Source organism: Hyperolius riggenbachi, chromosome 5 (assembly GCF_040937935.1).
Source record: "Hyperolius riggenbachi isolate aHypRig1 chromosome 5, aHypRig1.pri, whole genome shotgun sequence".
Lineage (NCBI taxonomy): Eukaryota > Metazoa > Chordata > Amphibia > Anura > Hyperoliidae > Hyperolius > Hyperolius riggenbachi.
Genome location: NC_090650.1, coordinates 286,569,476 through 286,581,163, shown reverse-complemented (window position 1 = coordinate 286,581,163; position 11,688 = coordinate 286,569,476).

Below are 11,688 nucleotides of genomic sequence, written 5' to 3'. Positions count from 1 at the left end.
GTGCCATGTCCAGCATGCTCCTGGCACACATTACACCTGCTGCTGCTGCATTGCCCTGCTCCTGCTGCCTGTGCAGCTCCCACCGCCAGGCCAGGGTGCCACAGGCCACTGACACCACCTATATTTAACCCAAAACACAATTGCTGCGTAATTTTTTGGAGGTGTCTTGGCTGAAAACTGCCATGTCCCAGTTGTGCGGTTGGACTTTGGACACAATGTGGGCTGCACGACCACTGTCTGGAACCTAGGCCTAATGTTAATTGACAGCCATTTTTTTTGGGTGGGGGGGGGGTTTAAGTCCCCACATCATCAATTAGTGTTCCCCTTTACAAAATAATGATGCTATATGCCTCATATACCCTAAAAAACGTTTTTAAAGCAATTTAAAGTCCACTTCCGGTTTTCTACCCGGATATCCTAATCCACTGGATACTAGGGACAGATATCCGATTCGGATCGGGAAATTTTGAACTCCGATATCCGACCTGGATCGGATAGCGGGGTATCCAGATCCGAATCTGATCCGGATTTTGAAATGGGGTATCCGAGCAGCACTGATATATATCATGGAAATAAAATTCAGAAGGACTTTAAAAAAGCACCATATCAACTAAAATTTTGCACTTAAACATTATTCAAAAAAATACTTTGCCCACTGACTTGTAGTGATGCGGCTACGTTCAGGAGGTTAAGGCAATGCTGATAATACCAAGAATGGAAATAGCTTGTCGCTGCTTTATACATGCTTGTAGCAGTTCTTTGATGGTGTTTGCTATCAAAGAACTGACAGCAAAAGTAGCCGCGTTCACTTCCTGAACATGGCTATGTTCAAGAGGTGAAGGCAATGCTAATACCACCAAGAATGGAAATAGCTTGTCGCTGCTTTATACATGCTTGTAGCAGTTCTTTGGTGTTTGCTAATTCATGAACAGGTTCAAAAGCAATCATTTAAAAGTGAGCAATACAAGTTAAAAGGCCCTTTATGATATTCTACTGCTCTTTTTTGGGAAGATCATTTCTTGTATTCTTCATACTGTAAAAGTCTACATAATCTGCAGTTTCACATACATTTCTTCAGCAATCATTTAAATGGGGCTCTAGTAATCACAGCAATCCCATGTACCATATTTCTCAGATTATAAGACGCTCCTGACTATAAGATGTACATAGGTTTAGAGGAAAAAAACAGGGGAAAATATGTTAAACCTGGTGTGTCCATGCTGCATGGGCGTCTTGTGGATTTTCTCCCCTAAATTATTGTGTCCCACTTTGTACCTCTTGTGTCCCCCTGTGTCCCGCATGTGTCTGCCTCTGTCCCTCTTGTGTCCTCTTCTTTCCCTCTTGTGGCCGCCTTCATGCCCCTTTGTGTCCTTCTGTATCCTCTATTGCCCCCGTGTGCCCTCCTCCTTGCCCCTTTTCATCACCCTGTGTCCTAGTTTGTCTCCCATGTCCTCCTTTTTGTCTCCTATATCCTCCTCAAAGAGAACCTAAACCCAAGGAAATATAAAGAGTTTCACTTACCTGAGGCTTCTACCAGCCCCCTGAAGCTGTCCTGTGCCCGCGCTGGTCCTCAATGATCCTCCATTATCCCACCACCACTTAGTTTCGATTCAGCGGTCCACTGCACCTGCGCGTCCCTGGCAGTGCACATCCCACAGTACAAGGTTTTCTCTCACTGCGTCTGCGCATGGCATTCTTGCCAATGTGAATTAGTGGCCAGGGCCGCACAGGCGCAGTGGACCGCTGGCTGATCAGTCTGCAGAATTGAAACTAAGTGGCAGCGGGGAAACAGAGGATTCTTGAGGACCGGCGTGGGCACAGGATGGCTGCAGAGGGCTGGTAGAAGCCCCAGAAAAGGGAAACTCATGTTATTTCTTTGGGTTTAGGTTCCCTTTAAAGTCTCCATGTGGCTTCATGTTTGTTCCCCTTTGTTCTCACTTGCCCCTGTGTCCTCATTTTTGTCCCGCGGTGTCCTACTTTTTGTTCACCTGTGTTCTCATTTGTCCCCCTGTGTCCTCTTTTGTTTCCCTGTGTCCCCATTTTTGTCTACATGTGTTCTCGTTTGTCAGCCTGTATCCTCTTTTTTTCCCCTGTGTCCTTTTTGTCCCCCTGTATCCTCTTTTTTGTCCCGCTGTGTCCTCATTTGTCCCCCTGTGTCCTTGTTATGGTCCCCCTGTGTCCTTGTTTTTTTCCTCAATAACATTTTTATTGAAGCTATCAACATAAAAGTACAAACAGCTGTGTCAGCATAATCAATAGTAATGGAGTCCAATAAAGAAACAATATTAAACATGTTGACAAGTCATTATATAAAAAACTGTGGATATATAATCACCTAATGTCAGCCATAATGACTGTGTACTCATTTTTGTCCACCTGTGTCCTCGTTTGTCCCCCTGTGTCCTTTTTGTCCCCCTGTGTCTTCATTTGTTCCCCTGTGTCCTTCGTTTGGTCCTCATCTGTCTTCGTTTGTCCTGTGTGTCCTTCTTTTTGTCCCTGTGTCCTCATTTGTCACACTGTGTGCTACTTTTTGCCCCTTTGCCCTCGTGTGTCCCCTGTGTCCTCCTTTTTGTCCCCCGTGTCCTTATTTGTCAACCTGCGTCCATCTTTTTGACGCCATGTGTCCCCCTGTGTCCTAGTTTTTTTCCCCATATCCTCGTTTGTGTCTCTGTGTCCTCCTCTGCTCCCCCCATGCAGATTCATAAGCAGAGGAAGCTGATTGCATCTCTCACCTGTTCCAAGAGCACCCGTAGTGATCAGAGACCTCTTATTGTCCTCGTTGTTCCCTTAGTGCGATCATGTGTAATGACACAATCATGGTACTAGGTGAAAAGTGAGGGAGAGATGAGGTCTCTGATCGCTGCAGCTACCTCAGATCAGTTGAGAGATGTGATTGGTTTCTGTTGCTAATAACTCTGCACGGAGAGAAGGAGGACACAGGGGACATAGGAGGACACAGTACAGTCAAGAAAACATGAATCTTCTCAGTACATTTAAAAAAGAATTATACCAATTTCATTATGTAGGATAGGATCAAAAATAGTCTTGAACAAAATCATATAAAAACTAAAAGATCTTCTTGCTAGCATCTTAACAAAACTTAAAGTGTACCCAAGGCGGCATGTAACATGATGAGATAAATAGGGCTGCTCAAATCCGGATCCGGGAGACACCCGGATAGTTGCTATCTGGATATCTCCCAGTAAACCTGTGCGGGGTGAGGGTTAAGCTTACCTGTCTGATATCTCCTTTGTCCGTCCCTGGCGCCTCCCACAATGCAGTCCACGCACTTCGCGTGACTACAAACACTTCCTCCTTCAACCCGGAAGGAGGAGGTTTTTGTTGTCACGTGACTGCCACGTGGAATGCATCGTGGGAGGCGCCAGGGACGGACAAAGAAGACGTCAGACAGGTCAGCTTGAACACCCCCGCCCACCCCACACAGGTTTACTAGGAGATATCCAGATAGCAACTATCCGGGTGTCTCCCGGATCCGGATTTGAGCGGCCCTAGAGATAAACATATGTATGTACAGTGCAAAACATACTAGCAACCAGGTTATTTAACTTGCTTTTTTAATTTTGCTGTCTGAAAGAGTCAATTTTTAGGCATGGAAGTGACAGCTTCTGTGTTGTCGGTACCTTGCCAGGAATACAGAAAACATCACTGCTAAGAAAATTACAGCCATAAAAGTTTTCCTGGCAAAATACAACTTCTAAGAGCAGGGGTTAATAGTTCATGTATTTTCATTTAGTAATGCTTAATAGGCTGCCACTGAGCAGAGACAACAAAAACATTCAATCTAGTTTGTAAATGTTTAATTATAAAATAAATCCACAGGATATATAAAAAAAAGGTGATCTTTAGGTGTAGGAGGATACATACAATTGTTTATCTCATCAGTTTACTTTCATCTCTTCACCATCTGGAACCATGCATGGGAAGGTAGGGTTTCAGAAGATCACTAACCTGTGTCCTTGTCTTCTCAGTAGATTTTCAGTCTTATGTCTGAATATGACTCAACCCACCTATTCCTATACCCACTCCAACCAATATGGCTGACTAATTCTTTATTGAAATGCCATTAAAATGACATAATAGTCAAAAACATAGGCTTTGGCGGCGACAGCCCACTGTTTCGATAGCTCTTTCTCAAGCTCAGTGGCTGAGTGGCTTGAGAAGGAGCTATCGAAACAGCGGACTGTCACCGCCAAAGCCTATTTTTTTGACTATTATGTCATTTTAATGACATTCCAATAAAGAGCTTATTTTTATTCTGTGGTGCCAGCCCTTTTTGTATGCATGCTGTATGGGCCTCATTGGTACTGAGACCTTTCTTTGGCTTGGGCGCGCAGGAATTTCTCCTTTTACTGAGTGCTCCTCCACTCCACGATTTTTGTGGCTGCCTAATTCTGGAATATCCATCAATCTCTGGTCATGATTTGATGAAATCTCCTTGTTGTCAATAGTCTAGTTGTTCTTTCCTATTCCATTACAGCTTTCCAAGTCATCCTAGGCTTGCTGCGTGTTTAAAAAAAAAAATTATAAAAATCAGCCCAGGGGTGCCTGAGCGGTGCCCTCCGGCGGTAATGGACGAGCTGAGCTTGTCATTACTGCCAAGGAGGTTAAAGAAGAAATTCAGCCTAAGCAAGCATACTGTAATTAAGTTACATTAGATATGTTCATTACAATAGATAGGTAATATAATCTCTTACCCACCTGTTTTAAATGAACAGGCAAATGTTTGTGAGTTTGGTTTAAAGGAGGTGACAGGGAGCATGAGACACAGTTCCAACTGTCCTGTGTCCTGATCAACCCTCCCAGCTTCACGCTAGGCTTAAATCTCAAATTAAAAAAAAAAAAATATGTGCCAAAACAGCAGAACAAGAACAACAACATCAGAAATCCCATCATGCTTTGCACAGCATCAGGGAAAAGATTTCTGGGCATATTTCTGTGATTGGAGAGAGCTTAGCTTCTGTGCAGCTAAAAGTGAGGATTGGGTAAGAAAAACAAAGTTTTGATGCTGTGAAACTGTTAAAGAAACACCAGGCCTTTCAGTGCTGCTAAGAAGATTTTTAGTCTGGAAGTTTACTTTAATTCCCATTCTTAAACAGCAATCTATAGTAACTCTCTTCAGGCACAGATTATTTTTTTTTCTTGCACATGCTGGCAAAATACTCATCAGTTAAAGAGGAACTTTAACAACATACATAGAACGTATTCAGGATACTCATTTTTATCTTAAAGGGGCACTACAGCGAAAAACTGTAAAGTGTAAAATATGTGCAAACATATACAAATAAGAAGTACATTTTTTCCAGAGTAAAATGATCCATAAATTACCTTTCTCCTATGTTGCTGTCACTTACAGTAGGTAGTAGAAATCTGACAGGAGTGACAGGTTTTGGACTAGTCCAACTCTTTATAGGTGATTCTCAGGGATATATTTATTTTTAAAAGGACTTAGTGAATGGCAGTTGCTCTGTCCAACTGCCAAAAAACTGTGTAGCGAGCAGGGAGGCTGGCCAGCATCATTGTTTAAATCCTTTTTAGGAAATATCTTTATAAAGAATAAAAGCCTTGCTGAGAATCCCCTATTAAGAGATGGACTAGTCCAAAACCTATCACTTCTGTCAGATTTCTACTACCTACTGTAAGTGACAGCAACATAGGCGAAAAGTAATTTATGGCTCAATTTACTCTGGAAAAAAAATGTACTTCTTTTTTGTATGTTTGCACATATTTTAAATTTTACAGTTTTTCCACTGTAGTGCCCCTTTAATTATCCTGGTTTCAGCATTTGAAACACTTCCTATAGATATTTATTGCTGTATATTGGTATGTTACCTCACCCACGCCCCGTGATGTTCAGGCTAGGGTATGATGTCATATAGCCTTCCACCCCAGAGCACTCTGGGAAATCAGGTGATGCTCCTGCCCAGTGCCCACTGCACAAAGAGAGGGAAAAGCATTCACAGTGATTCACTTTGTCAGTCGTAAAGATGCCGCCACCTGTGATAAATTTAATAATGTAAATTAGGGTGAGGTAACATTTTTATAATGGGCAAACATTGACTAAATAATTTATAAATGAATATTGGAAAAAATAAGCAACTTTTTATTATATATTTTATATAATAAAGTTTCTGTTTATTTAATGTTTTAACTAGTATTTTTACTCAAACCCTTAAATATGATCTGGCGCCGCTGTGTTTTGCCACATCTGTGCCTATTTGTTTTTGATACATTTATTTTATACATTACTTATGTTATCCACCTATGTCTGCATTTTCCACATTTGAAACTCATAAAGGATGATAGCACTATATAAATTAATAATCTCTGTTGAAAAAAAAAATAAAAGAAAGAAAAAAAAAGCTAAATCCTTTGTGCACAGGAATTTAAAAATACATTATCTCTGAACATTAAACCACAGATTACAGAGAATTACATCTCTGGTAAACACCAGACTCAATTTTCTTATTGGTTTAACCTAGCCCCTAAGAAAAAAAACAATATGTTGGATACTTAAGAAAAAACACTTTCTTGGCTCTGTAAGACATCTGTATCAAATTGCAATATATGCTCAAACATTATACAAAGGCAAGAAGAAAGAAAATTAACGTCTTAGCTTGAGATCAAAAAGGGTCTCTAGTGATGACAGTCCATATGGCTACATCAATTAAAATAAAGATGCATCTTTTTAATCTTCTGTGCTCAACAATCATCGTCCAAGTATTTCAGTGTTCCACTGTGCAAGTTAATGCATGGGATTTTATGATTCTCTAGGCATAGTTTCAAAGATGATGCAGGCTGGTGAGGTAAGTTATGAGTGACTGAAAGAGAGAGAAGGGTCGCTCTTTGCTTGCAAAGGATGGGGGAGTTAGCAACAACCTATCACACACTTACGTTGAAATGCGTTAAGGGAAACTGCTCTGACAAATCCTGGATCTGTTTCTAACAGCTGGAGATAAAGAAGCATGTTTTCTTTTCTGTCAGGGTTAATAAAACAAGCAACTTATTAAATAGCATTTTGGCAAACACAGTGGATAATGAATCCCATGCTATAGTTAAAGACTTTTAACAATTGAAAAGATTTATGAACAAAGCTCTGCAACACATGAGCGCCTAAGGAGCAAGCTAGCTCCTGTGTAACTGAACACCATGCATCAAAAGTCAGTTTTGTGCATTCAACTGGAGGCTGAATGAGACCAGAGGAAACAATGTGATATTCGTGACCAAACAGTTAATTTGCTTTAGACTTTATTGCTATAGCCTGCTGCATGGGCTCTCTGTTGGGCAATCAAGTGGTAAATATCCATGGTGCATGTACTAGGCCCTTTACCAAAAAAAGCAGAAAAGGGCGTGGATATGACTTAGTTTTGTGATGTCCTGATCAATCACAGAAACATATTGTGTTGGCCATTGTTTCTCAGAGTGACACATTCAGCATCTGGTTTGTCAATCACGCAATTCATTAGCTATTTGCCAAGATACCAATGACAGGCAGGTTTACCCGAACTAACTAGCACAGATTGGAGAAGGACATCTCATTTATGTTTAACTTCAAACGTTCCCATCTATCATTGTTTCAAGAAAGGGAATTCATCATCCATAAATGAAAAGCTTTCTATTTAACAAGCAGACAACATAAAATGTGACATGGATAGGCATACTATATAGTAATAACTTTACAAGATTTTTTTCTATTATTAACGGTAAATGTTTATTATTATCATACTAATGTTTAGTATGATCCCCTCTATATCAATTTTGATGATATGTATACTTAATATTATTGGGATGAAAATGCATGCATAGTATTTGTAGTTTTAAAGCTTGGATTTCAGAGCTTGCACAAGTATCATGAAAATAAATGAATACAAAAGCTATATATTAAAATGCCCTGAAAGTATCTTTGAATGTGGATTAAATATTATCAACCTACTTATTGCTAATCCTTTCGGGGCTCTAGTCTCACACTGCTTTATCTCAGTTCACTGGACAATATACAGTATGTATCTAAAATAAAATTAAAGGTAATGTATAAATGAAAAGTAAGAATACTTCCTTATTTAAGTCTCTTTTTTTTCTTTCAGACAAAAAAAAAGAATCGAATGTAAAAAAACGACTTTTCTGCAAATATTCTGGAAATTAACTATCTTTCGTACTATTGTATAATCCAAAGTGATCTCTCTCTGTCAAAAACCTAAAAGCTGTACCCACTGTGAACAGATTTGTAACCTTCTGCACGTGACAAATATACTAAAAAAAAAAATGAAAAAAAATCAAGAGCATACATTATGCCTTTTTGTACTGGATGTTGGTCATTAGAGATGATCAATGAACTGCAAAATTCTCCAAGTTAATGCAAACTATGCTGCAATTTGTTTGCAGAGTAAAATTTATTTGCTGTTTCAGTTGCTATTCAGGTAACACTGGCCTCAATTCACGGAGCATTATCAAACGTTTATCAAACACTTTATCAAACATTTGATAATTTACCTCATGAGTAAAATCTCATTTTGAATTCACTAAGGTGTTATATATTTGTTGAACGTTTTATCGGTAAAACATTCGATAAATATATAACACCTTAGTGAATTTAAAATGAGATTTTACCCATGAGGTAAATTATCAAACGTTTGATAAAGTGTTTGATAAATGTTTGATAATGCTCCGTGAATTGAGGCCACTGTGTTCCACCGATAATTAAAATTAAATCAGTGATCCTAGGAACACAATGCCACACAGGATTAGCCTGTTTATTGTATGCAATGTATCCTAAACTACCCATTAACAATACAATTCCATGGCCATGCAATCGTTTCCGTAATCAATTAGAAGCGATTGGTTGTGCCGAATTCCGAGTAATTCATTAGAGCAGATTACTGGAATTGATACATTTTTCAGATTGATTCCATTGATCTGATTGAATTGGCAAGCAGGAATTTGGCCTTTAATGGGCATGGCTGATCAATTTCCAAGGCGATCGGGAACCCTCAATCAGCCGTGGGATAGTACCGTTAATGGACACCTTTAGCTTCACACCAGGCATAGCATTTTAGCCAAGAGTTCCCAAGTAGTGTGCCCATGATGAAGAGTGGACATGCAAGCAGAGTTTCACAAGAAGCAAAACTGTACACTATCCGAGATGTAGGCCGCAGCAGGGAGAGTTAATTTACCTGTGTGATGTCTGTTCCATGTTGCACTTTTTACCTTCATGGCCAGTTTCCACTACACGCAGATTGGATGCAGAATGGATGCAGAAAAACTGACTCCAATGAATGCCTATGGGAAAATCTGCATCAGAAAAATTGCGTTTAGTGGAAACAGGCCCATAGGCATTCATTGCAGAAAGCATTAGGGGATGGAGTGCATTGTTGAGTGGATGTCACGCAGGTAAATTAACCCTCCTCAGATACAAGTGGGTACAGTTTTGCTCCAAAGTAGCCTCATTACACGAAATAACCTCTCTACAACATATCATGTCATGTAGCTAACCGTATCTCTAGTTCAGGTTAACTAAGTGTCAGCTTGAGTGTCCATAGATGAAAATGTTTCAGTGAATGGTCTGCTTTTTCTCTGCACAAACAATCTGGGATAGTCAGAGCTGGGACAAGGTCCTCCAGCACCCAAGGCTGAGACACCAAAGTGCGCCCCTCCATCCCTCCCACCCCAGCTGTCACACACTGATTGCTATTAGACTAAGAGGGCCACAGGGCCCACAACCTCCCCAACACCTTAATATCTAGTTATCTGGCTTGCAGTCACTGCTATGTATACCCTTTTCTTATTTCTTTCTGCTTCAAACACAATTAGGAATGACAGCTGAATGAATTGTGCGCCCCCTCCTACACTGCGCCCTGAGGCTGGAGCCTCTCCAGCCTATGCCTCGGCCCGGCCCTGGGGATAGTCATAGTTGAGTGTTTTTAAAAGCTAGTTATGTTATGAGGAAGTGGGTTAATACTAAGGTTCCCCTCCTTTGATTCCCCCTCATCTAGGCTCAGAGCAGCCACTGCATGATGACTGCTTCGGCTGGAGTTAAACTCCTAGTTCATTGCATATGCAATTAAGTGTAAGGGATAATTATAATTCTTATGATGTCACAATATGCTGCCACTCATTTATTTTCTACAGTCAAAATTGAACATATTTCTGGTTTATAAAAAGCTAATAGATAATAAAAAAAAAACATTTTACGGGACCGTCACTTTACAAAAAAAGTGAATACGTTTTCATATGCTGCTTCTAAATTTGAATTTATTCATTTGATGAAATCTGGCAGAAATAAATGGGTGTGTTAGCACAATGCTGAAACTTTAAAGCGATTATATACCAAAGACTAATTGTCAGGTCTGGTTAGTAAATCGAATTCAGTGCTCCCAGGCCTCATTTACACAAGAGCAGCTGAGCCGGGAAAACAAAAAACACATTTAACAAAGTTGTCTTTTTAAAAATGAAATCTTTTAACGATGCGCTGTTAGCATTGTTTTATATGGTGCAACAAAGTTACATCAAGCCTGGAGGCATAACAAATTTTGATATATTTGTGCTCTCTCTGATGTTGCTTATCTCTTTGGTATTTAATTTGTTTCTTGTTATCCATTAGTCATGCCGGTTGCCAACTTTAGCTTTGTTTTAGATAATGTATTGTTATATTTGTATTGGAAGACGGACTGATTCTGAATACAAAGCTGAAGGTGCAATAAAGTCTTAATAAAATTTCACCTGTTTCTGCAATGAAGGTGTCACAATATCTTTATATTTGGATGTATTTTATCAAAACAGACGCTAACAGGCTTAGTCAATGAAGCAGAGAGCAATGTGCAAAACGTAGCAACCTGTAATTAGAGATGAGTGGACTTTCAAAAAATCACTCTCCATGCAGATAATTCAACGGGTCAGATAGTGCAGGTGCCACCCAATCCACTGCTTTTTAAAGGGGGATTCCATGCAATGCCCTTAAATTTGGTATTAACTAAAATATCTCTGGCAGAAATTCCTTTAGATTGTAAATTCGCAAGGACAGGGCTCTCTCATCTTTTGTGTCTTGGAATTTTTTGTACATTTTATTCATCATGTTACTTTTGTCACTGTAATTACCAATTTTGTATTTTGCATTGATTCTGTATTTTGTTACCAATTCTGTTTATTGGTGTATACCACTGTCTGTATTATTGTGTACTCCATGTCTGTTTCCTACTTTGTACAGCACCACAGCATATGGTGGCACTAAATTAATAATAATAATAATAATAATTTCTAATCTTTACCTTTTTTTTTTTCTTACAAGGAATAGTCTTTCAAAGGTTTTTATCTTCAGTCACACACACACACATATATATATATATATACTACCTGCCTGGAGAGTTAGATCTCCTGAAATGTTTTATGCAGTGGTGCTCAGCAGAGCTCGAATATTTGAGTAGCTCGAATATTCAAGCTCTTTTTTCAGCTATTCGAGCTTGAATACCGAGCTCGAATAGCTGCAGCTACTCGAATGGGCTATTCGAGTGAACTCGAATAGCCCATTCACTATTCGAGCTATTCGAGCTAACAGCGCTATTCGAGCTCGAATACCGAGCTCGAATAGCGTCATAGCCCAGATTGATGTCCTTAGAGCCAATCAGAGGGCTCCCAGGCCCTCTGACGGCAGCCAATCACAGAGGGGGACCCTGGCCA